This window comes from Bos indicus, chromosome 16 (genome assembly GCF_029378745.1).
Source record: "Bos indicus isolate NIAB-ARS_2022 breed Sahiwal x Tharparkar chromosome 16, NIAB-ARS_B.indTharparkar_mat_pri_1.0, whole genome shotgun sequence".
Classification (NCBI taxonomy): domain Eukaryota; kingdom Metazoa; phylum Chordata; class Mammalia; order Artiodactyla; family Bovidae; genus Bos; species Bos indicus.
The window spans coordinates 74,123,395-74,151,321 of record NC_091775.1 but is presented as its reverse complement, the minus strand read 5'-3'; the positions used below and the strand labels follow the sequence as shown (position 1 = coordinate 74,151,321).

The 27,927-nt window shown below is 36.7% G+C and overlaps 1 protein-coding gene and 1 pseudogene across 3 annotated transcripts in view; one reads left to right on the top strand and one right to left on the bottom strand.

The window, feature by feature from the left end:
- SYT14 (synaptotagmin 14) overlaps positions 1–27,927 on the top strand; it is a 211,261-nt gene that overhangs the window by 22,844 nt on the left and 160,490 nt on the right. The window lies entirely within an intron of this gene.
- On the bottom strand, positions 539–19,909 carry LOC109570092 (cyclin-dependent kinase 1-like; annotated as a pseudogene).

The following is a 27,927-nucleotide window of genomic DNA, read 5'->3' as shown; positions in this document are numbered from 1 at the left end:
TTGAGGGAACTCTGGGAGATGGTGATGGACAGGGAGGCCTGGCGTGCTGCGATTCATGGGTTCGCAAAGAGTCGGACACGACTGAACGACTGAACTGAACTGAACTGATAGTTACCACATGGCAAGAAACTGACAAGAAAATTTAAACATTCGGAGCATAAGAAATACTTCAAAGCATTATGAACTTTGAACTTAGCACACTTTCCTAAATTTTAGTATTTTTAACTACAAGAAAAGTAGACTGCTATAGCATTTTTTTTTTTTGCTATAGCATTTTAGATGGTTTAAGCTAATTCAAAATTTTCCTGATTCCTGACATCAATACTATATTTATTTATATAGTTTTATTATAGTAACAAACAGTTGTTACAGTGGGATCTACAAACATATACAGAATTATTATATTTAAATTCATATAGAACAGGATTTACATTTTTAAGTTAACACTTTTGAAATCAGAAGATGAAATATAGCTTAAGTTTTACAACAAAGAAAATATATGAGACATAAACAGAGATGATAGTAAAAATACAATCATCTATTCTCGACACAAGATGTGGAAGCTGTCAGAAAGCTGTATCTTCTTAATTTGACTGTCCAGACCATGAAAGTATAGATGATTCGGTGCCATTTTGCCAGAAACTCGTTTGGCAGGATCATAGACTGACATTTTTGAGAGCAGATCCAAGCCATTTGCATCCAAGTTTTTGACGTGGATTGCTAAACTTCCTGGTTTCCACTTGGAAAATGTGTTTTCATAGTCTGTGAAGATTCCACTTCTGGCCACCCTTCATTGTTGGAAGTGCCCAAAGCCCTGAAAATTATTGATCAAATATCAACTGGAGTTGAGTAACAAGCTGTCCCCAGCAATACTTGCAGAGATCTTTACCAGAGTGTTACTGCCTCATGGATATATACTCTAATAGGTGTTCCAAAAACTCTGGCAAGGTCAAAATCTGCTGGTTTAATTGTTTGGTTATCATCCATCTATAGATTTTGAGGTTTTGAGTCTCTGTATAGAAGTCTTCTAGACAAAACAGTATCCCTTGTAGGATTTGGTACAAATAATTCTGAACAACTGAAGAATCCATGAACTGACCAGGAGGAATAGAATCCAAATATTTCTTGAGATCTATGGAAAGGAATGCAAAGATGAGCTATAACTGGAATCCTGCATAAGCACGTCTTGAAGACTGACTATATTTGGATGACGAGCTTCTTTTAGTAAGAGATATTTCCTGAATTGCAGTACTAGGAACCCCTTCCTCTTCCCTTTCCTAGTCTGATTTTCTTCATGGCTACCACTTGATCGGTAGTTTTGTGTCTGCCCTTATGCACAACTCCATAGGTACCTTCTCCAATTTTCTCTGTTTTGGTATAGTCTTCCAAAGTTAATCTGTGGATATGTTAGATCCTGGCTTATTATCCCGCGGGGAAAGCATCAGCAGCTACCACGTTGATGTTGCTCTCCCTTGATATATGGTGTTTAAAACAGTGAGACTAGTTGAGATCACCCAGGAAGTGAGCTCAGGTGGAAAAGACAAGACCAAATACAAGGTTAACCTGAACATAGATTTACATGTAAGCATTAAAGAGATGTTTATGTTGTGGTTTTTGAACATGAATAGTTTATTGTCTCAATGAATTTATTATCTTTGGAATTCCAATTTCAAAACACACACTTAATGGTTGTCTTGTGTTCTGCCAGGGATAGTTGTTTGATTTTTCCAATGATTTTCTCAACTGAAAGCATCATGCAGGAATAAATGTTCTCAGTCAGTTTTAATTTAGTGGTTCCTTCCGAGGTTGGGGTTTTGACAATTAGAGAGTAGACAAGGTAACAAGCTATAGTTGCTGTACTAAGTGAATTAGGTACTAAGGTTGAATTTCCCCTTAAAGTGTTCTGTTACAAAGGAACTTGTCGTGTTAGTTTCTGTTAGATCCACTTTTTAAAGTGAATTTGCAGCAGGTCTAAATTCAAGCAAAATTATGATGTATGTAGCATTTGTCTTAATTATCTCTTTTCAGTGAAAGTTAAAGCTCTGATTTTAAATCAAAGTAGTGCTTCTTTTGTTGTTAATAAGATCATGCTCTTAGCCCTTCCGTCCTTCACACCCATCCTACTCCCACAGTCAAAGGCACTCAACCCTTTGAGCTGTTTTCTGCTCACCTTCATATTCTAAATTAAGTTTCTCTATTTCTTGCTTTTGAAAATACCTAAACATCTGTTGTTTTCCTCCTGTTGTAGGTAAAGGTTTAGTTCTGGTAGGTTAGTGTATTGGTTGGGTATATGGTTCTAGAATCAAGATGCCTGGCTTCTAATAATACTGTCTTCCTGCCGCTTATTAACTGTTTGACCTTAGGTGGGTTACTGAGCCCTCATATATCTCAATGACAGGGAAGCCTGGTGTGCTGCAGTCCATGGGGTTGCAAAGAGGTGGACATGACTTAGGCACTGAACCACAACCTGTATCTCACTGTCTTCATCTATGAAATGGGATAACAGTATTGTGTTCCTCGTGTGTTGTTGTGAGGATTAAACTAGCTTGATCAGTCACCCAGTCATGTCTGACTCCCTGCGAGCCCATGTCCTGCAGCATGCCAGGCTTCCCTGTCCTTCACCATCTCCTGGAGTTTGCCCAGGTTCATGTTCATTGCATCAGTGACGCCATCCAGACATCTCACCCTCTGACGCCCTCTTCTCCTTCTGCCCTCAGTCTTTCCCAGCATCAGGGACTTTGCCAATGAATCGTCTGTTCACATCCAATGACCAAAATACCAGAGCTTCAGCTTCAGCATCAGTCCTTCCAGTGATTATTCAGGGTTGATCTCCCTTAAAATTGAGTGGTTTGATCTCCTTGCTGTCCGGGGGACTTTCAGAAGTCTTCACCACTACAGTTTGAAGGCATAAATTCTTTGGTGTTCCACTTTCTTTACTGTCCAGCTCTCTTAACCATATGTGACCACTGGGCCTTGACTATACAGACCTTTGTCAGCAAGAGTAATGTCTCTGCCTTTCAACACTAGCTAATACATGTTAAATGAATGTTAGTACATTTATTGAGTAAAACCAGTCCACAAATGGAGAAGGAAATGGCAGCCCACTACAGTATTCTTGCCTGGAGAATCCCAGGGACAGAGGAGCCTCGTGGGCTACCGTCTATGGGGTCGCACAGAGCTGGACACAGCTGAAGTGACTTAGCAGCAGCAGCAGTCCATAAATAATTCAGTGATTTAAATCATTATTGAAAATAATAAAATATTATTTCATCCTCCCCATGCATTTGTCCACATCCCATTTTCCCTGTATAGTTGTATTTCAATTTTCAGAGTTTGCATTTTTAGATCAAGGCTTATTATTGGGCTTCCCTGATAGCTCAGTTGGTAAAGAATCCGCCTGCAATGCAGGAGACCCCAGTTTGACTCCTGGGTCAGGAAGATCCATTGGAGAAGGGATAGGCTGCCCACTCCAGTATTCTGGGGCTTCCCTTGTGGCTCAGCTGGTAAAGAATCCTCCTGCAATGCGGGAGACTTGGGTTTGATCCCTGGGTCAGGAAGATCCCCTGGAGAAGGGAAAGGCCACCCACTCCAGTAATCTGGGCTAGAGAATTCCATGGACTTTATAGTCCATGGGGTCGCAAAGAGTCCGACACGACTGAGTGACTTTCACTTGGCACTAATGTTTGCAGTAGAGGCTTGTTATACAGTCGTTATGTTTAGAGAGTCACCTGTCTTCTTCAAATACCCCTTTGCTGTCCACTTTTCGGGCGCCCACCTCAGTGCCTCACTGGCCAGAGAGAATCCCTGCTGGCCTGTCATTCAGTCTGCCTCCGCCACTTCTTTTGCCTCAGCATTGCCATAGGCCTCTTCTTACCGTATGTCATTAGTTAATGTTTTGCTTCCTTAGGAAATAGCCTTTTGTATTATTTAAGGTATTGGTATGTCAGGCAAATCCCAGAGAGATAATGAGTTGAATAGGGTGCAGATTTCTTTCTCACTTGTCTGAGTCAGGTGTATCGGTGTGATTGCTACATCACAGTCTTGAGCAGTGATTCAGGGATCCAGGCTCCTATCTTGTGGCTCTGGCGCCTTCCCTGTGTGCTTTTGGAGGTGGCGGGTTCATCTGCATCCAGCAGCGGGTGTGGAAGAGGGAAGGGGAAGGCAGGATTCTGCCTAGGAGGTGATTATGGGCTAGGCCTAGAAGCAGTACACATTCCCTTGGATGCACACCTCTTTCAGTAATTCAGTCATGGCTATATCTAATCTCAGAAAAGGCTGGGAAATGTTAATGAAGCAGTGAGCCCAAGAAGTACAGTGAGCCCCATTCTCCCACTTATCAGTAAATCCACCCTCATGTAATATGCCTACTTTTTCCTTGTCTTACATGTTCGGTTTATGTTAATGGTGATCATCTGCATAAATTCCCTCCAGATGTAGATGTGTAATTTAAAAATGTGACATCAGTGAGCAAATTTCAGGCTGAGTAGAAGAGGATATTGAAATGGAAAGATATAGTGAGGGTATTTTGTTGTCTTTTGTTTTGGTAGGGAAGGGGTTCTGAATCGTCTGATTTTGTGATTCTTTTGTCTTTCCAAGTCAGTGTTAGTTGCTCGGTCTCAGTCGTGTCCAACTCTTTGGGAACCCAGGGACTATAGCCCATCAGGCTCCCCTATCCATGGGGATTCTCCAGGCAAGAATACTGGAGTGGGTAGCCTTTCCCTTCTCCAGGGGATCTTCTTGACCCAGGGATTGATCCCAGGTCTCCCGCATTGGAGACAGATTCTTGACTGTCTGAGCCACCAGGGAAGCCCAAGACTCTTCCGTTTTCTTTCTTTTCCTCATCTCCACCAAATTGCCAAAGAACCTTCTGCCTTTTTGCCTTTTCCTTCTCCTGAAACTAAGTTACAGAGACACCCACCCACCCATTTAAGTCATGCTTGTCCCTTCAGCTCACGTGTACTTTGAGATTCCTTCCCTGTGCTCTATCTAAATCTATTGTTTTTTCTTTTTTTTTTTTTAGTGTTTTCAGATTCAGTTCAGTTCAGTCGCTCAGTCGTGTCCGACTCTTTGCGACCCCATGAATCGCAGCATGCCAGGCCTCCCTATCCATCACCAACTCCTGGAGTTCACTCAGACTCATGTCCAGCTTTTCTTTCTGACAATAGTTTTAGGTCACCTTTTTTTTTTTTTTTTTAAATCTTCCTTCTGTCTTCTCAGCAGTTTTTCTTTGTCTTTGTTTAAGACAAAGCCTTTCAATGGGATTGGAGTAGGTGAGAACGTGAGAGATGATGCCCTAAGATCTGTTAAGTTTTGTCTTTTTTACTAACAGTTGTTTTGAGATTTCAGTATTCTCTGTATTCAAGTTATTCTGAGGACATGGTTTTTATGTAGATTTACTTTTTACTTCTAGTTTTTACAATTTGGAGAGGAAAATTTGGGAGGCATGGAGCTAGGCAACTTCATTTTTTTGCAGATACAAATGTCCATGGTCTTTGAGCAAAAATTTTAATATTAGTCAGACTTCTAAGTATTCTTTTTTTCATTCTCTCTCCTTTTTTCTCTTTAGCACTCTTTAGGACTTTGGGGGGAAATAATATTTTTTAAAGTTTAAAGTCTTAACCTTTTAAACTTTGGTCATAGTTATTATTATTAATCTGGCTGAAATTAATTTTTTGGAAATTTTTTATATTTCCAAATATAAAAGTAAGAACCTAATTTCAGTTTTTCTTTACACAATTTACCAAGTATTTAAAATATTTCACACTGTTCCATTATCAACACTTATCTGTTCCTTTTCTTCACTGATTATTAGAACTTTGTGATTCTTATCTATTGGGGCAAATTCTTTTTCTTTCTCAGTGGTGTCATGATTATTGCTGGGCCTTTGATTTGTTTTTTGTTTAAATTTTGGAATCAATCTGTCCAGTTTCTTAAAAAGCCCTTTTGCAATTTTAATGAGTTATGTTGAATCTTTGCATCCATATGGAGTTAATGTCTTTATTGTAACTGAAACCTTCTGTTCTTGAACATAGTGTATCTTTGCATTTGTTTAACGCCTTTCAATAAAGTTTTAAAAATTTCTCTATAAAAATTTTGCATAATTTTTGTTAGATTTGTGCTTAGAAATCTCATATTTTTATTGCTGTGAAGAACAGGAAATCTGATAATGTAAATGCAATTAACTTTTATATTGATTTTATATCCAGTCTTATTGCTAAACTGTTTTAATATTTCTACAGATATTTTTGGTTTTCTATATCGACATTTGTATCACCTGCAAATCATGATAGTTTTATTTACTCCTTTTCAGTCATAATTTTTACTTCTTTGGCAGCTTCTAAGGAAAAATAAAATAAAACTGTATAAGGATTCTCAATTGTTCTCTTCCTAATGCTTGACTAAGAATGATCTTAAAAATAGTAACAAATGTTGTTAAGGATGTGGAGAAATTGGAATCTTCATGTATTGCTAGTGAGAATATAAAATGGTACAACCACTTTAGAAAACAGTTTGAAAATTCTTCAAAAAGTTAAAAATATATAGTTTTTAAAATATTTTTTAAAATCATGGATTTGAGCTGTACAGGCTCAGTTACATGCAGATTTTTTTCAATAAATATGCAGTCGACACCTCATCTGTGGGTTCTGCGTTGGGTTCAGCCAGTTTCAGATGGTGAGCTTAATGCTTGATCAGTGGTTGTTTGGATCTGTGGATGCAGAAGCATGGTCATAGTGGGCCCACTGGGATGTTAGCATCCTTGGATTCGGTATTCACAGCAGGTCCTGAAACCAGTGCCCCGCGGATACTGAGGAACAACTGAAGTTACTAGATGACCTGGCAATTCCACTCCCAGGTATATTCAAGAGAATTGAAAATACATGTTAATATAAAACTTGTACATAAATGTTCATAGCAGCATTTTTCATAATCACTAAAACAATAGAAATGACCCCCAAATACACATCAGCCAATCAGTAGAGTAAGCAAAATTGGTATATCCATGCAATGGAATATTATTCACACACAAAAAGGAATGAAAATTGATGTAAGCCACAACATGGATATATCTTGAAAGCATTCAGTTCAGTTCAGTTGCTAAGTCGTGTCCGACTCTTTGCGACCCCATGAATCGCAGCACGCCAGGCCTCCCTGTTCATCGCCAACTCCCGGAGTTTACTTAAACACATGTCCGTCGGGTCGGTGATGCCATCCAGCCATCTCATCCTCTGTCGTCCCCTTCTCCTCCTGCCCCCAATCCCTCCCAGCATCAGGGTGTTTTCCAATGAGTCAACTCTTTGAAAACATTAGGCTAAGTGAATTGTGTAGGCTTTTTGTGTCTGGCTTCTTAGCCAGTAAGTTGGTATATGCATGTTATTAATATTATTTTAATGAAGGAGTAGGGACAGCTCTTGAAACCTGCAGACTCTTAACAATGGGTCAGATGTGTTCTGTATATATGAATGTGGAAGATACGTCCTGATAGTTTCTGTTGCTCATTGTTTTAGTGGTTTGACATTCAGCATTTTGAATGCATGAGAGCTACTAATGACTTGGCTTAACATGAATCTTCCACAATGTTTTAAATGATGGGCAATTTATAAAGGAAACACTTGGCTGACCTCTGAATAAGGGAGTGGCTCCGAGTATGGAAAATTCTGAGCACTAATTTTTGGATGTTGGAGATTTGCATGGAAATCCAGTAAAAGTCATTTTTATGTATTGTTAAATCAACACTCAAATACTAAAAATTATAATTTTTTGTGACTATTTCTATTTCTTTGTTGTGACTAAACAGTGTGTTGTAAATAATGTGCTTCTTTTCCTAGCATGTAATTTAGTTTGAATTTTATCTTTTAAAAAATCTAGAGTTGTAATATAGTTCTCCTGTTTATACTGTTTTCATATTTTGTAGCTCTTGGCTAGCTGTCTTTCCCTTTCATAGAGCTCAGTGACTTCTAGGCAGTGCTAATAAGAGATACTCTTGAGTTGAGGGGACCAGTAGATTTTTGTAACTATTGTGTTAGAGTACATTTTAAGGTGTTCTTTTTTTTTTTCCTGACTCAAGAATTTTTAATTAGATTGTGAATTTATAGAGCCTTGATGGTAACAAAGAATAGGGCTTTTGCTACTATAATTAAAATGACATTTTCATTTACAATTTAATGGAAGGTGGAAATCATGGAGCTGTATTTTCTTTGATTCATTCCCAGCTTCCTTGAACTTCTTAATGAGAGTTTTATGTGCACCCAGAGGGAAAAGAGCCTTCCGCGTTGACTCATGCTTGCTATTTTTAGTTTTGTATTCCAAATTGAGGCTGCTGTAAGTTAATATCAATATTTAGTGAGTAAGGCAGCCCCTCAACAGTTGAAGGGGAGGTTGAAGTTCAGGACTTAAGGGGAAAGAATTTATTGTGAAGGTCACAGTATTATGAGAATCTGGAGTCATTGTTATAAAAACGGAGACTGTGAGAGCCAGCCCTGTACCTCACCCGGTCCTTTCTGTCTGAAAGTACCACTTTCTCTCTTATCCTTTTATTTATTTTTTCTATAGCCTGGATTAGTTGGAGTTTTGTGAGTATAAAACTAAGGTGTTTTGCAGAATGACTTCTAGGGACCAACTTCATAGAGTTAAAGCCTCTTTCTGTTTTTCCTAAGCCCGTATGCGTTATTCAGCTATGTTACACACTGTTTAATAACTGACCCTGAAAAGGAAAAGAAAGTTCATTTATTGGCACCAAGACAGAAGAATCAGAATGTTTTAACTGCCCAGCCCATGGTCCAAGGGACGAGGTCTCGGCCTACTCTAGCTCAGGATCGTGCCTCGTTGATTTGAAGCTGAGATGTCCAGGGTTCCTTTTTAATCCTTCAGAGAAGATGATTAGAGATGAATTCTTGATGCCATTCTGAAAATTGATGTCATATGTACCAACCACTACAGCCCTTTTCAGTAATAAGCGTCTGAACATTTTACAGAATGCTACCCGCATTATCAACTTAATTTTGGTTTCTCTCTCCTAAGATGTTTTTCCTTTAGAAGCAGAATAGGGGAGAAGGGAGATTTTTGTTGTTGTTCTTATGGCTCTATTTCATCCTAAGACTCAGATGAAAGAATGGGCTATATTGGCTTAAGTACTTTTTTATTTATATGAGTTTCTGTATAAAGAGATATATATGGCTGGGTTGTTTTGGACAATAAATTTAATTTCTTAGTTATTTATACTACCTTATGACCATTTTCAAGAAGAGAGAAAATACCTACAGAGGACAGTTTTCTGTGCATCAGCTGAAATATGATTCATCTTTTCTACCTTTTAGCCCCCAAAGTTAGATAACCACAAACAAACCTTTGAGAAATTTGTCCACAAAGTGAGAGTCATACAGATGTTGACTGTGGCTTACATTTGGAGATGATTTCTCTAAAGAATTCATAGTTTAACTCAGTGAGTCTCTAATTACTGTAAAATGTAGGCATCTTTAAACATTTAAGTCTTAAATCTACTTGCAGCTTTTTCATTGTGAAGGACTCAGCTTTGCATTTATCTCTGATCAACCAGTTATTTGAATACTAATTATTGAAAAATTCATCCTTGCTAATTTGATATACCTCTGTTATTATATACTAAATTAGTGTATGTGTATATATGAAAGTGAAAGTGAAGTTGCTCAGTCGTGTCCGACTCTTTGCGACCCCATGGACTGTAGCCTACCAGGTTCCTCTGTCCATGGGATTTTCCAGGCAAGAGTACTGGAGTGGGTTGCCATTTCCTTCTCCAGGGGATCTTCCTGACCCAGGGATTGAACCCAGGTCTTCCACCTTGCAGGCAGACACTTTACCGTCTGAGCCACTGGGGAAGTTCCATGTGTGTGTATATATATATATATATATATATATATATATATATATATATATATATAAATGAAAAGAAAAGAAAAAAACATCTACAGAAACTGACCCACTTAGATTTTTTTTTTCTTTTCTTTTCATTGATTTGTCTTTTCTAGAACCAGTGTAGATTGCCTTGGGTAATATGGACATTTTAACAATATTCTTCTGGTCCCTGAGTATATCTTTCCATCTGTGTCATTTTCAGTTTCATTCATCAGTATCATACAGTTAATAGTTTTCTGAGTAGAAGTTTGTGCCTCTTGGCTTGATTTATTGCCAGATATTTTATTCTTTATAATGCACTTGTAAATGCGGTTTGATTCTTAATTCCACTTTCTGATAGTTGTCAGAGTACATGCATTATGTGTCCATAGATTTATAATGGTTATTTTATGTATGTTCTTTTGAAACAGCGATGAGGGAAATGAGTTATAAACCCAAAATGCAATAACTGGCTTTGTTATTCATCTGTGGAGTTCCATTTACCCTGTCCTGTTCAGTCTTGTGGCTTCTAGTATTGTCCACTGTTTCTTCGTTTCAGCCGGAAGGACTTTCTTAGTATTTCTTGTAGGATGATTCTTCTAGTAACATGCTCCATCAACTTTTATTTGTCTGGAAATGTCTTACCTTTTCATTCTTTCTTAAAAGATAATTTTGCTGTGTTTAAAGTTCTTGGTTCACAGACTTTCTTTTTCTCCTTTCAGGACTTTAAATATGTTACCCTAATGCCCTCTGCCCTCCATGGTTTCTGATTTAAAAAAAAAAAAATCAACTGTTACTGATAAGTTCTTGTATGTAATGAGATGTTTCTTTCTTCCTGTTTTCAAGAGTTTGTTTTTCACGAGTTTAATGTGTCTTCGTGTGGGTCACTTTGCATTTATAGGGCTTGGAATTTCTTGACCTTGGATGTTTACATTTATTTCAACAAATTTAGGGTGTTTGTGGCCATTATCTCTTCAAATATTTTTCTGTCCCTCTCTCTTCTCCTTCTGGGACTCCTGTGGTACATATATTTGTATGCTTGATGATATTCCCTAGGTCCCTTGGGCTTTGTTAATTTTTCTTCATTATTTTTCTGCTTCTCAAACTGAATACTTCCAGTTGTCTTATATCTCAGCCATCTTCATCATCAGAATTCTTGCTTGTTTCTTTTGAACAGTGTGTATATATTGACCCTCTATTTGTTAATACATTACTTTCTGAATTTCCTTTAGTTCTTCTTCTTTTAGCTCACCGAGCATATTTAATACAGTTGATTTCTAATTTTTTTTACTAGCAATTTTAATGTCTGGGTTTCTTAGAGATGGTTTTGAAATGTAAAAATATTTATATATTTTTTCATGTGAACAGGACATACTTTCCTGTTTCCTTGCTTTGTGATTCTTTGTTGGGAAGTGGGTATTTTGAATGCCATAATGTGGCATGAAAATCAGATTCTCCTGCTTATCAGGGATTGCTGACTTTTGCCTGTTGGGTGCCACAGTTAGACTATATTTGAAAAGTCTTTGTCCTTTCTAAGGTGTGGTCACTGTATTTCCTTTTGCATTATATCTGTGGTCAGACATGACTTCATAGAGGTTTCCTTAAATGTCTGGATCCAAAATACCAAGCAAAACAAAGATCTACCTGTCTAAATTTTTCAGTAGTTCCTGCCAGGGATGTCACTGTAGTTTGAGGGAGCCAAAACAAAGGCAAACATCTGCCCTGGTCCTTTAGGGAATAGCTAGAAGAACCAAAGTGTGCAGCCCCAAATTTTCATAAGACAACATGCTTAGTGCCACCGCCCCCGCAACCCCAGCCAGCTGCTCCAGGAGCATAAGGTGCTTTCCCCACCCAGGAGGGGCCAAGAATGAAGGGTTATGATTGGCTCCTACACCACTGCTCTGCTACCAAATTTCAGCAACCTCTTCTTCATCAGGTATGTCTCTGGTTGCTCTAAGTGTCTGATTAGGTTGCAGAATTCAGCAATAGATGACTTCAAAAGAAATTTTAAATCTCATTGGGATATAATTGAGGTACAGCACTGTGTAAGTTTCTGGTGTACAACTTTACCTGCGTCATGAGATGATTATCACAATAAGTTTAGTGAGTATCTGTTATCTCATGTAGGTACAGAAGTAAAGAAATAGAAAACAAAATTTTTTTGTGGAAGAATCGTTGGTTCTGACGCCTTTTTCCAGTGTAATAGTTGTTTCAGTGCAGAAACCAACCCTTGACGCTTTCTCCTCCGTTTTCCTTGATATCACTCTCAATTATCTTTTTAAAAAATTAATAAGATGAAACCTGTCTTTACCCATGCATTTGCTATTTCCAGTGCCTTGTATTCCTTTTTGATAAATCTGTTTCCATGTGTTATCATTTTCTTTTTGCTTAAAGGACTTTAACATTTCTCGAGTAGGTTTGCTAGTGGTGAATTCTTTTCGCTTTTGAATGTCTCACAGTTTAAGAACAATTTATTACTGTTATTTTACCTTTGTTTTTCAAAGATATTTTCACTGGTAAAGAATTCTAGGTTAATCACCTTTCCCCTTCTTTCAGTACTGTAGTGATGGGTGCTCCACTTTTTCTAGCTTGCATTTGTTTCTAACAAATAATTTGTTGTTAACCTTATCTTTTTTCCTTTCTACATAATGTGTAATTTTTTTCTGGTTGCTTTTAAGATCTTAATAACTGTTTTTAAATAATTTGAATATGATATTCCTTTTTGTACCTTTCTCCATGTTTTTTGTACTTGGGTTCAGTTAGCTTCTGTAGTTTGTCATTTTCATTTAATTTGTAAAAATTTTGAACTTTATTTTTTCAAATGTTTTCTTAATTCTCCCTTCTCTGGCCTCTCTTTTTATGGACCCTAATTACGTATATATTTGTGCACCTTAAGTTGTCTCACAGTTTACAGCCTTTCTGTTCATTTTAAGAATTGTTTTCTTTGTTTTATTCAGTTACTTTTTATTGGTATGTCTTCAAGTCAGCTAATGTTTATTTTTCAATATTTAATCTGTTGTTAATCTTTTTACCTCTGATATTATAGTTTTCATCTTTAGAAGGTTGATTTAGGTTTTTAAAAACATACATCAGTGGTTCTTAATACTTTGTCTTTTTGCTAGCTTTTTGAACCCATGGGATACATTATAATAACTCTTAGTATTTGTGTCCAATATTCCTCTTTAAGCATCTTTCCTGCAAGCATTGTCATTGCATAACTAATTGGCTGTAAGGCAGTTTTGCCATAAAGATAAAATAACTAGTTGGCAGTTTGGTTTCATTTCTCTGTTAATGCAGTGTACCCATTTTTATATTATATAAACCTTAGCCCTCATAATAGTCTATACAGTGACCAGTAGGTGTGGTGATCTTAAAATAGCAATGATAACAAACTATATATAATATATATTGAGTTGATAGAAAATATGGTGATAAAACATACTAGAAGTGTGAAATAAGAGAGGATAAAGCCCAATTGCATATTATACTAGGAACTAATGTATCAGTTTGCAGATCCTTTGGTGATCTGAACCTGCAGCAATGAACTCACATTTCCCTTAGAAGTTTGCAGTGTCTATTAACAGACATGAGACAGTATAGGAAGAACAAGCAACAGTGTGGATGGCTTTCACTGAAATTCAAAGCTCAGTTTACAGATATGCATCCTAGTATTTGGAAACTGTTACTCCTCTTAATATAGAAAGAAATTTTATTGAAAAAGTAAAAGAGTAATGCCAACGAGGAGATGAATTAATAAGAAGAAAAGACGTATAAAATTCTGTGAATGAAAGACTTTGAGGACAGTGCTTGTTACAACTCATAAGATCAGTTAATTTGTACAGCTTTGTTATGACTTTACACACATTTTAAATATATTCCACACTTTTATATTTTGCTATAGTTTCTTTAATGTATTCATTTCTTAATGTTTCATTATGTACTTTTAAATGTCCCTCTTTTTTATTATTAATCTTTTACAGCAAAATTACCTTATGACCAATTAGGTATGTGGTGAAAATATTTATGGCTGATATGTAGCAAAGATGCTTATTGGTGAAATTACCTGGAACCATATATCATGGTCTGCTAATTCTGTCATTCTGAGTCAGTTTTGATTTTTTTAAAAATTTTCACCTCCTCTTCTTTGTGTGCCTAATAATTTTTTTTTGAATGCTAGATATTGTGAAGTTTTCCTTGTTGTATGTTAGCTATTTTGTTTACTTTTTTGAATTTTGTTATGAATTAGGCTGTTACTTGGAAACAGCTTGTTCCTTTTTGTCTTCTTTTAAATATTGTTTGGTGGGATCATACCTGCATTTATTCTAGAGTTTAATTTTTCCTCACCTTTGGGCAAGATATTCTAGAATTCTAATCAGTGCCCTATAGGTTTGGTGTTTCGTTTTGGATCTTGAAAATAGACACTATTTCTGTGCTGTGTGATGTTTGACCACTTTTGTCTTTAATCCTTTTGGAGGAGTCTTTTCCCAATCTCTGGTGGTTTTATGTCTTGAGCAGTTCTCAGCTGTATTCTTACTTATAGGTGACTCAGCACGGCTCTCTGGAGTTCTTTCTGCACAGCTTTCATTCTGGCTCAGATGGTAAAGAATCTGCCTGCGATGTGGGAGACCTAGGTTCGATCCCTGGGTCAGGAAGATCCCCAGGAGAAGGGAATGTCAACCCACTCCCGTATTCTTGCCTGGAAGATTCCATGGACAGAGGAGCCTGGTGGGCTTCAGTCCATGGGGTCGTGAGGAAATCAGACACTGAGCGACTAACCCTTTCTATTCTCTGATACTCAGCTGTGCAAACTCTGGCCTCCTTAGCCTCCTTTTATTCCCAGGGCACTGCTTGGGCTCCCTTTCTCTTTGCTGCAGCCTGGAAACTTTCTCCAGGCGGTAAGCTTGGAAAATAATAATTATCACTTTTTTCCTTTCTCCGTGGTCACTGCCCTTTCTTGCCCGTGTCCAGTGTCTTTCGTATATTTTGTCTCGTGTTTCAGTGTTTTCAGGTTGTAGGGTCAATCTTATCCTTGTTACTCTATCTTAATTTGCATTGGAAAAAGCAATGAGCAGAATAGGGCAGTTTTTTGTGTGTCTAAATAGTAGATAAAAAGATGTGGAACAGAGGGTATCAGGGTAGAGACTAGGAAGCTACACTTTAAATTGATAGAAATTGAGAGTCCTAGATTAGAGATTAAAATATGATGAAATTTAGGTAAGAACAGTAGACAGAAATTAGATTATTGAGAAGAATTAGAAGCTGGACAGTGTAAGATTTATGAAAGAAAAGAAGTAGAAAAAAATTAAGGTAGAAAATTAGTCTTATCTTCTGTTTGTCTTAAGGGAAGACGTTCTCTAGCCATTTGCCATTTAACTTTTGAATAGTTGTCTTAGAACATTCCAGTTTGATTTCTGAATGGACTTAGTTTTTTTAAATTGTAATGTTGCAGAAAGGGTGATACTGATATAATTGTTTAATTATTTTTCTTCATTTGAAAACTTAAGATTTAATCATGACAAAAGATAACATGTATGATATTTACTTAAAAGATAAATATGTTTTATAATACTTTTTAAACACATGGGGGAAGATTACAGTTATGTTAACTAGTAGATATGTGGTGCCATCTAATGGCTAATATGAAGATCTGTTTGGTAAATAATGCTGAAGTTTGTTTTCTGCTGCATAAATTTTAGCACTGAACTCTCTGGTGCTTTTAAAGTCAAAGGTGCAGTTTTAATTTAAATGCTAAGGTATATGTATAATTTCAGTTTATAGTATCTTTAAAATTCTACCACATCAGTGTGATTTGTCATGACATGTGAAAGCATATGTATGCAATTTGCATATTTTATAATATATCCATATAAGACCAGTTTTAATAAGCAGGTCAAGTTTGCGCGCCTTTCCATCTGCTGTCTTCTCCAGTTCTTGCCCCCTTTCCCTGGTCCCAATATGTACTTAGACATTATTGCCTTGTGGAAGTTCACTATTATTGTAACGTAATTCATTCTTCTTCCTTCCCTGTCTCATTACATTTTATGAAATACATCCAGCATGTGAGAATAATAGAAGAGACTGGCGATTTTTAAGTGGTTCTCCGAATTCTTAGAGGTTCTATGGAGTCTCTCTAGGGGCTGGCATGGAGGTGGCTGAGGTTGAAAAATTTGCGTTTGAAGGCTCTGGAAGCCTGAAGAAGACTTTTCGACTCTATTTAGCCCAGTTTTTCCTAAATGTATTTTATTATAGAAACTTTGTCATTCTTTTCTCGCAATTAACATGTTAAAATCCTGTTATCTTGTGCTCTTTACATCAGATTTTGGAAATTGTTCTGTATTGCCTTTTTAAGAATAAAAGGATCCTGTGTGTGTGTGGGTGTGTGGGTGTTATATATATTATATATATATAATTTCATTATATATAATCTCAATATATATTTATATAATGAAATACAGTAGCTTTTTTTCTGGTCATCTAGTAATATTTGTTCATTTTCAATAATTTAGAAAATACAGAGAATTGTTTAGAAAATATATAGCACATAATTATACCCTCCACAATAACAATTAATATTTCAATATTATCATATAATTTTAAAATTTAAATATACACATAGTTTAAACAAAACAGGTATCACTCTGTGGATTATGTCCAGAATTTTTCTAACCTAATGTAACATTGAATATTTTCCTACATTAGCAACCATTTTTCAATTTATTTTCTTACTGTTTATCTAATTTTTAATGATAATATAGTGTTCTATTGTATGGGAATACTATTATTTATTAACCAATCTCCTATTTCCGGACTTTTTTTAATGTACAAATTTATGTTATTACAAATAATATTTTTGAATAGAAACATTTATAGTGTTTTCAGTAGCTTTGATTGTTTCCTTAGAAAAAAGTAATTTTTACATTGACACAAAATTCCTGGAAATAGATTATCAGTGTCAAAGAATATCCTAATTTTTAAGGTATTTTTAAAAGTTTATAGCAGATTTCATTAATAATAATCACATGCAAGATTATTTTCTCATTTATTTGTTTAAAAAGCTTTGTCAAATTGGTATATTGTTTACCCTCCCTTTCTCTGTTTACCATGAGTGCGGATATTTTTCATGTTATTTTTCTTCCTGTTGTCTTTAATGAAAACTCCCTAAGTGTCTAAATTGAATTTTGAGTATTAGATCCCTTCCATAGCCTGCTCTGCAGGTTTTTGAGTAGCCTTCCCTTTATTTTTATAGCTACCAAGACTGCTGAATTAGTTTGTCCCAGATGGACTATACAGTCATCTAGGCATCTATTCTTAAATCAAGTTTAAGAATAGAATAGGATTAGATTTAAGAATAGAAACCAGCATTACTTGATAGATTATGTTTAACTTTATGAAAGAAAATCCTGCAGTAGGAGCAGTGTGATTTGAAACAACACAGCCACCAAAGTATTCAACAGCGTCGTGTGCACCTCAGTCTTCAGAGTAGATGGGAAATTTAGGCACAAAAGATCTGATTTTAGGGATTGTTCACAAAGAAATTCCTTGGTAAGACAGGAGTGGCTTTACCAGACCCAAAGGAGAATTTAATTCTAATTCTCTTAATTTTCCTTTGTTGCCCTTGCATAGATCAACTGGATTACATTTACCAGTGACTTTTGGAATGTACACAAAGAGTCTTAGGATAGTTTTCTCTTTAATGATAATTTACAATTATTTGGTGACTGTCTATTTGAAATTGCTCTTGTAGGTTTAAAGTTTATTAAAAATATCAAGTGCGTGTTAAGACTGGTAACTTTTCTTTCTCTCTTTTTTTGCTATATCTTAGTTTTTGCTGTCCTCTTCATTGTGTAATTTTGAATTTTGATTATAGCATCTTTTGATGCATAGAATTTTTATATTTGTATGCAGGAAAAAGTATTAATCATTTTTACTTAGGAGTTTTTGCTTTGCTTTAGTAAATTTTATCTAAAATCGAAATTCATTTAAACTTAAACATTTTTTCAAATAGCTAATATGTATGTGAAATCCCTGTATCTACACCCAAAGATGACAGCATTGCTTATTGAATAACCTCTGAGTTTATTTTTTCTTCACTGATTTGAGACAACCTTCTTTATCATATTCTGGCTCACTGTGTATACAAATATACTGAACTTCTTATATGGTTTCATTGTTCCGTCTATTCTCTTGTTAATCTTGGTAATTATTTTAATATCTGGTTTAGTGAAAATCATTATGCATCTCTTTAAACATTTTCTCTCTAAACCTTCCCATGAATTCTTAACCAAAACAATCCCTCTTATATTAATAAATACATCTTCATAATGACCTGAATGAATATCCTTAATGCCTAGTAATAATTACTCTATTCTTTAACTCTATGATTTTGTAATTTTAATATGCTATATAAGTAGAGTTATATAATATGTGACCTTTTGAGACTGGAATTTTTTGCTTAGCCTAATGCCCTGGAATTCCACCCAAATTGTTGCATGTATCAGTAATTTGCTCCTTTTTATTGCTGAGAGTATTTCATGGCATCGGTGTACCACAGTCTGTTTAAATATTCACTTGTTGAAGGACAGTTGTGTGCTCTCCATTTTGGGGGTATTACACATAAGACTGTTATAAAATTTTGTGTACAGGTTTTTGTTTGGATATTGTGAGAGTTAATTTTATGTGTCATCTTGGATAGGGTATAGTACTCAGTTGTTTGGTCAAACACCAGTCTAAATGTTTCTCTGATGTATTTTTTAGATATGACTGACCTTTAAGCCAGTAATTTTTTGAGCAAAGCATATTACCGTACATAATACAAATGAGCTTCATCGAATCAGTTGAAGGCCTTGAAAGGAAAGACTTGAGATCCAGCCCAAAAGGAAGGATTTCTGTCTATAGACTGCAAGACTACAGTAACATCAACTCTTCCCTGGGTCTTCAGCCTGCTGGCCTGTTCTTAATGTTTCATATTTGCCAGCCCCAACAATATTACGGCCCAGTTTCTCAAAATAAATCTTTCCCCCTTCCTCTCCTTCCTTCCCTCCCTCTCTCCTCTTTGTTCTGTTTCTCTGGAGAACCCTAATACAGGTTTTGTTACTGAGAGTACTTTTAAAGGAAGAGCATCTTAAGAATGCATGTTCCGAATTTGTTCTGGGATTTCTCCAACTTGATCTGATTTGATTTAAAGGTGCTGATTCTATTTTAAGTAGTAAAGAGAGTACTGGTTGTCCATGGCCTGGTGTGGCAGTAGTGATAGGCACAAGATCATCAGCGGATACTCCTAATCAAATGCTTTTTAAGAGGTGAGACACCATGTCTTTTGACACCTGGTAACATTTTTTCAGAATAACAAGTTTCATGAACATGGCCGCGGAGAAAAAGGTGAGCAAAGGGATTTGAATTCCCAGCTCATAAATCACCTGAAAGTTTCTCTGTCTTCCCCTAAAGAGAGCCTTATCTCTTGTAGTTCAGAGAACTGAGATGGCTGAAAATGAAATCCAAAGTCTCTTCCTCAAAATGGCTAAATTACAATGCAAACTGGATCCCCAGCTTTGTAGAATGTCTGCTGTTGAAATGAGGGTGTTGATTGCGGTGGGGGCGGGGCGGGGGTGGGATCCTGAAAATTGGAATGATGACACATGGGAAGAGCCTGATGAGTTTGGAGTTAGCATGACATGCCCAAGGAAGCTGCAGTGCCTCTTTTGAGACAGCTGCTTTGTGACACACTCCTGATTCTCCTTAAAACCCTCCTCCACCATCCGTCTGTCCTTCTGGACCTGAGTGGACTGGAGTCTTAGCTGCCTTGGACGTGAAGTACAAAGAGTGACTCTTGAGGAGTCGTTCCATAATCCAGAAGAACTGCTTGATTTTTCCAGTTTATATAGACTGAAACATGGGGAATGTGTCTGGGAATGACTGTTACGGGTGTGGCATAGTGGCGGATTAGCGCTCCCCAGCCTTTTTGGCCCCAGTGACCCGTTTCATGGTAGACAGTTTTTCCACAGACCGGGGGCAGGGGGATGGCTTCGGGATGATTCAAGTGCATTACGCGTGTTGTGCACTGTACCTCTGTTATTATTGCATTGTGATATATAATGGAATAATTATATGACTCACCATAATGCAGAATCAGTAGCAGCCCTGAGCAAAATTTTCCTGCAGCCAGACAATCCCACTTGGGGGTGATAGGAGACAGCAACATTCCAAGTGTGTTGCTTATGTCCAGTCACAGTCTCGTTTTGGTTGCTATCGCTGCAGAAAACCCTGCTTCACAAAGAGAGGATGTTGGACATGGAAGCCGATTTTTCAGTGCTTTTGTGGCCATCTCAAGATATTCTGCCTTGACTTGAATCCTGAATTTAACGGAGATTTGAAGTTGTCTCAAATGTACTTTTAAGACCACCATTTTTCAATCTCAAGCACAGTCATTCAGTTCACCTGGCTTATTAATAAATGTTCTCAGATCCATTCCTTCCCAGCTTGGGGATCTTTTGTGGTTGGGAAGTAATGCTCAAACTCTTTGGAAAGCTGAGATAAGTGATCATGCACCAGTTGGGAGAAAGAAGGTCCTGGCTCAGTCCCTTTCAAAATCTCTGCAACGTTTGAAACACATCAAAAATCCCAGTGTTTGCTTGTTGCCACCATAATTCCTGGAAAAGGAAATGGCAGCCCACTCTTGCCTGAAAAATCTCACAGACAGAGGAGCCTGGCAGGTTACAATCCAAAGGGTCACAAAGAGTCCAACATGACTGAGCAACTAAACCCATACAAAAGTACTAAAAAAATAAACAAAACAGTGCTTTAGTTAAGGTAATTCTTTTATTCTTAAAAAATTTTATGCTTATTTTGTAGATGTTTGGATATCTGTGCTGAGGTATACAAAGTATTTGCCTTTGAAATTTTAAATATCCTCCCTACCTATGGTTATGTCTCTGCTCTGTATCCTGTATTTGTAAGCAGTATATTGGTTCAGATAATGAGATCTGAGTTAAAAAACTTTTGTTTGAATCTTGACTCTGCCACTTAACATCTCTGTGAGTTTGAAATTATTCAATCCATCAAGTTTCAGTTTCCTTTTCTTCAAGGGTAGGGTTACAGAATGTGAATGGAAATGTTACCTGTAAAATATGGCATAGTAAACCTGCAATTAGTGGTTTTTTTCCCCCCCTTTTCATGCCGCAGGGCATGCCAGATCTCAGTTACCTGATAAGGGATGGACCCCTGGCCCCCCGCATCGGAAGTGTGCAGTCCTAACCACTGGACCAGCACAGAATTCCCTGAATTAGTGTTAGTTTTATTGTAATTATTGATTAGTTTTATTGTAAGTATTGATTAGACTTGCTAAAGGTGTGTATATTTTATTTTAGTTCTCCACCCCTCTAAATCTAAGAAAAAGTTCTCGAATTCTTGTATTGTTTTTAATCTTAAGTAATTGATGCTTTTATCTTTATTATTTCTACTGCTTTCTTTCTAGGGCTATTTTATGCCTTCTTTTTAAAACTTCTTTAATTGACTGTTTCATCCTTTTATGATAAAAGAACACAGCATTTAAGACTGAATTACACTTTCATTAGCCTCCAAGTAATATCAAGATATTTGTGAAAATACAAGAGATGGGATATCAGACTGCTATTTTCACTGGAACTCAAGGAGACTAGAAATTGAACATTGTTTTGAATATGAGATAACCTAACTGCTTTAATAAGAATCCGATGGCATAATAGAAGGCTTAGTTTTCACTTGTTAAAAACTTTACACTGCTGATATTTATCTTACATGTATTATAACATTATTTTACATTTTTGCTTAGCGCATTTTATTAAGCCAAAATTTTCATTAACCTTTATCAGCATTTGGCTCCTAGTGGGATAGTAACTTGCCATTATCTATGTTGAACTTCATTTTGTTTTGGTGTATTATTTCTTTAGTATTTTGAGATTCCTCATGTATCTTTCTTTTACTGAATTAGCCACCATGCCCAACATAATGTTCCTAACATCATCTACAAAATTAATGAATGTATTCTCAGTTCCTTCATTCAGTTTATTGGCAAAGGTATGAAATAACAGTTTATAGAGTTATTTTCTTTAAGCTGATTTAAAGTGAAAGTCTCTCAGTTGTGTCCAACTCTTTGTGACCCCATGAACTGTAGCCTGCCAGACTCCTTTGTCCATGGAATTCTCCAGGCCTGAATACTGGAGTGGGTAGCTGTTCCCTTCTCCCAGGTATCTTCCCAACCCAGGGATCAAACCAGGTCTCCTGCATTGCAGGCAGATTCTTTTTTTTTTTTTTTTTTTAATTAATTAATTTATTTTAATTGGAGGCTAATTACTATACAATATTGTAGTGGTTTTTGACATACATTGACATGAATCAGCCATGGGCACACATGTGTTCCCCATCCAGAACCCCCCTCCAACCTCCCTCCCCATCCCATCCCTCAGGGTCATCCCAGTGCACTAGCCCTGAGCACCCTGTCTCATTTATCGAACCTGGACCGGCGATCCACTTCACATATGATAATATACACGTTTCAATGCTACCCTCTCAAATCATCCCACGCTCGCCTTCTCCCACAAAGTCCAAAAGACTGTTCTTTACATCTGTGTCTGTTTTGCTGTCTCGCACATAGGGTCATCGTTACCATCTTTCTAAATTCCATATAAATGTGTTAGTATACTGTATTGGTGTTTTTCTTTCTGACTTACTTCACTCTGTATAATAGGCTCCAGTTCATCCACCTCATTAGAACTGATTCAAATGCATTCTTTTTAATGGCTGAGTAATATTCCATTGTGTATATGTACCACAGCTTTCTTATCCATTCATCTGCCGAAGGGCTTCTAGGTTGCTTCCATGTCCTGGCTATTGTAAACAGTGCTGCGATGAACATTGGGGTACACATGTCTCTTTCACTTCTGGTTTCCTCAGTGTGTATGCCCAGCAGTGGGATTGCTGGGTCATATGGCAGTTCTATTTCCAGTCTGAGCCACCAGGGAAGCCCTTAAGCTGAGACCGAGTCATTGAGTTTGGGATGTAATCTTCCATCCTTTTGTGTGGATTTGTTCTTTCTGCCTCTGTCCATGTCCATATCTCAGCACTCAGTCATGTCCACAGCTATTTGCTCTTCCCTCATCTTAGGTTGCTGGGCCAGAAAAAGAATATTCAGTTAGAGAGGGAGTGGCTTATATGTCCTCTAATGACAATAGATTGAGTCACCAGTTAAGGCAGTTGTGATGAACTGGAGAGGTTGGCACACGGCAAAAAAGCAAAGCTGGCTCTAATATTAGCACCTGCCTGCGAGATGGCCGGAGTGCTAGGACCTGCCCTGAAGCCTGGTGACTGTCTTGTTGGGCTTTCAGATTTTCATCTAGAATCTAGATGCTATCTGTAAGTTTGTAGATTAAATTAAAATTTTCATTTTAGAGGAAACTGTGAGCTTTTCCCAAGAATGCTAGACATGGTATCTGTTTTTTTTGTCTACATAACTAGTCACTCTTTAACAGAAAGAAGTCAACAACCCATCCTGAAATATTTCAGTGAGACATAAAGACGATTGTTTAGTGTCACATGTTTTTCTAGATAATTAAAAATTGGTATTTTGATAACCTGTACTAATCTTTTCTTGTGTCACTGCCATGGTTCTCCTTAAAAAAATAATAGCATTTGGCATTTTAACCCACAGACTATATTTCATTTACCTGAATATCAATGGGATCGTCATAGAAGAAAGATCACTTGTCAAAGCGTGTGAGTGGCTTGCTAGCTTGTATATGTGTTCACAAAATCCTTAAGTAGTTTATATTTTGCTGGAATATTGTGATATCATGCCATGGATTGGAAGTTCCTATCATTGGAAATAGGAGCATTAATGGAGCAGGTAGAGGAAAAGTATTTAAAAAAATTAATATAGGACCTTACATATGTGCTGCTGCATTTACTAGTTTAGATATTTGAGACAGCCTGAAAGGTGGGCTCCAGCAAGTACCTCTTTCTTCTAGTCTGTTAGCTGGGCCATCTAGTATGTCGGGTTATCACTGGTTTTAGCTTGGATTGCTGAAATTACGAAATGTGTTTTACTAGTCCATGCGCATCCTTATTTCTATACCAGAGTGAACTTACCACGTGGTACTCAGTAATGTCTGATTCTTCGCGACCCCATGGACTGAAGCCTGCCGGACTCTTCTGTCCACGGAATTTTCTAGTCAAGAATCCTGGGATGAGTTGCCGTTTTTCTTCTCCAGAAGGTCTTCCTGACCCAGGGATTGAGCCCACGTCTGTTGTATCTCCTGCGTTGGCAGGTGGATCTTCACTAACTGCACCCCTGCAAAGCCACTCGGAGGCCCCAGTGATTTCAGGACAGAACTCAGAGTCCTCAGCGGTCTTTATAGTCTGTCATGATTCTGGCCTTGCTCTCTATCCAGCTTTATCGCTAGACACTTTGTACATTTTATTTTATTCTCTTAAAATGTATTTCTGTCTTTTCTGTGAGTTCTTTTTTAAACCATAAATACTCTTTTTTTCTCTTTGCTTCATCTCTCTTCTTTCTTATTTTAGAATCTTTATATCTTCATATTTCAGTTTAGGAGTCATTTCCTCCAGGAAGTCTCTATCTCCCAAGTCAAGGTCAGGTGCCTTGTAGCGCTTACACTGTTAAGTCTCTGGGGTCAGGAGCCACATCTGTCTTGTTCGGGCTCTCATTCCTGTTGCTTAGTATCTATTGAATAAATTAAGGTGCATTTGGTACTTCTCATGCATGTACACTGACAGAAAAGAGAACATTTATCCCCTATGGGTCCACAAAGCTATCTGCTAAAAGTATTAAAGCTTCATTGTTTTGAATTTTACTTTTTTAATTGCAAAAATTTTCTTTTTTTTTTGTTATTATTAATTTAAAATATAAAAAAGTTTACCTATTGGTTAAATTATGTAATATCTCCCTAAATCTCCCACTGAAATGGACACTACTGAAAGGTGTGTCATGGTGCACCGCCAAGCTTTATTCCTCTTAGTTTCATCATTCCATTGCTCATCTTTTCCCTTTTTGACTGATAGATTCTTTCTTAAGCTATGTAATTAATGCCAATCTTGTTATGGGTGACTTGGTTAACTTCCAGAACCACTCCTTATTCTGAAAGCATTTTTGACTGAAATCAGTCCCTACTTTAATGATTTGAAGGTTGGATTCACAGCCTCGAAGGACCAAGACTGAACCTGCTGCCTGTTTCATTCTGCTCCAACACAGGTTTCATTTATGCAAGATGCATCATTCTGGAGATTGAACGCATAGCAGTGTGACTGAAATTATTGATACTGGGTTGTGTCCCTGGCAAGAGATCGTAATGTGTTCTCACCACAAATACCCACAAAAGATGATGACTGAGGTGATGGATGTATCAATTAGCTTGTTTGTGGTGAATATTCATAGTTGACCTTAAATATTTACAGTTTTCAGTTGTCAACTGTGCCTCAGTAAAGTTGGAAAAAAATATAATAACATGAAAAAATTTAAAGAGAACTAGTTGACATAATATTAAAATATAGGAGGAAGTTCTTAGATGTGAAAGAAACTGGTTTGTATTTATCAGAATTCAATGGTTTAGAATTAAAGTCTGAAATAAGCATCAGATCAGATCAGATCAGTCGCTCAGTCGTGTCTGACTCTTTGCGACCCCATGAATCACAGCATGCCAGGCCTCCCTGTCCATCACCAACTCCCGGAGTTCACTGAGACTCACGTCCATCGAGTCAGTGATACCATCCAGCCATCTCATCCTCTGTCATCCCCTTCTCCTCCTGCCCCCAATCCCTCCCAGCATCAGAGTCTTTTCCAATGAGTCAACTCTTCTCATGAGGTGGCCAAAGTACTGGAGTTTCAGCTTTAGCATCATTCCCTCCAAAGAAATCCCAGGGCTGATCTCCTTCAGAATGGACTGGTTGGATCTCCTTGGAGTCCAAGGGACTCTCAAGAGTCTTCTCCAACACCACAGTTCAAAAGCATCAATTCTTCGGCGCTCAGCCTTCTTCACAGTCCAACTCTCACATCCATACATGACCACAGGAAAAACCATAGCCTTGACTAGACGGACCTTTGTTGGCAAAGTAATGTCTCTGCTTTTGAATATGCTATCTAGGTTGGTCATAACTTTCCTTCCAAGGAGTAAGCGTCTTTTAATTTCATGGCTGCCGTCACCATCTGCAGTGATTTTGGAATAAGCATATCTAAAACTATTTGACCTGAGTTTGGCTTTAACTAGAAGGATTCTCCTGCAGTTGGCGTTGTGTTGAAGTTTCAGAATCTTATCAATGAAGATCTTACTGAAAAGGAAGGGCAAATAATCATTGAAAAAGTAAAAGGGGAAGAAGTGACTTTATCTGTTGTCCATACCATTTGAGATTCAGATAATTTTGGAGGAATTCATACACACTGAATAGAGAAAACATTTGAAGCAGGTAATTCTTCTTTGTTGTTTAAAAGAATGTGTACGCTTTGATGTTGGGTGATTTACCAGGAAAAAAGTTTCTCGTAGTCTAAACTTCATTGGAATTATAATTTTGAAGCCTCAGTCAAGACTGCCCTTGAAGAAAAATCTCTTTCAGACATAGAGCTTGATTTATTATTAACAAGCATTTGCTTTAAATATATTATCCTAAGTGTAGTAAGTACATTATTTATCAAGCCTAAGTATTAAGTGTAAAGTTTAAATATATTATGTATGTGGTGTTCCATACTTCATAAGTGTTTGCTTTCTTTTTTCAGTTTTTTTTAAAAAATTAGTATCTTTTTGCTGTTTCGGGATTTGAACGAAATTCCAATTTACTATGTGTTGCTTAGACGAAATACAGATTTAATGTGTTGATGGTTTGCCACCTGAAGCAAGTTGGGTGGCCTCTGTCGTATCAGCCTGGTCAGGTGACTGTCTCCCAGAGGGGGTTTTGTTTCTGAGATCTTTGTCAGTGTCCCATGCTATCGCATCAGTGCCTTCCCCCTGTCGTCCCTTTAAATTACTCAGCAGCCAACTGTGTTACGTGAGTGAATGTTTTTTAGTGATTATTTTTTAATAACATCTAGAATTATAGATATATATTATTCCTTTCTTTGATTTATATGTCATTCTTTCAGTTTTTCATCATTTGTATTATAATATAAAAACTTCACAGAAGTTTTTATTTGTGGGAGTAACTCAGATGTTAACAGAAGGAAATTTAAGCAAAACATCAAATTAATCTTTTATCTTTCTACCTTGTTTTTGGATCTCTGATAGGTGATCTGTTTTATATCCATGGATCTCTGATAGGTGATCTGTTTTATATCCAAACCAGAGAAAAATCAATGGAGGGGTTTTTCTGATTAAAGTCTGGGAAAACATTCAGGGATTATTAAATAGGGAGCAATATTCTTTTTAAAGTGAAAGTCGACTTCTTATATAGTTCACATTTTGTTCAAGAGATAGAATTGCATCTATTAAATGAATTATTTAAGACTCCATGACAGTGTTAGAGGACTAGTATTTCTTGCCCGGCAGCACAAATCAGCAATAAAGACCTTATGATGCAAACTGTAAGTTGTTTCTCTTTATTCTTATTTTTAAAAGAATTACTATATAGGAATCATAAGTACTTGTTTATTTTGTATGTATTTGAAATATAATGGGCAAAATAGCTTTATAATATTTATTTTGTGACTAAAAGTTAATATATTTTGATATAGATTAGAAAAGAATATTATTATAGAAATAAATTTATATTGAAAGTGTTAGTTTAATAAATAAATATCTCCCTTATAGTTATATTTCAGTACATCTTTGTATTTTTGGCAGAAAGTGGTATTTTTTAGTTTACCTTTTGTAAATATATATATATATATTCTTTTGTAAATATATAGTATAGATAACTGCAAAGCCAATTCTACATACATAGCATAAATAATTATTAATCTTGGACAAGCTAAACTTTTCGTATTTTCTGGTGAGATGCTATACCTTGTTCCCTTTTTGACTTTGCAGTGTAGTCTTTAGATACTTCATATAGCGAATCATATAGCTCACAGACACCTTCCTTATA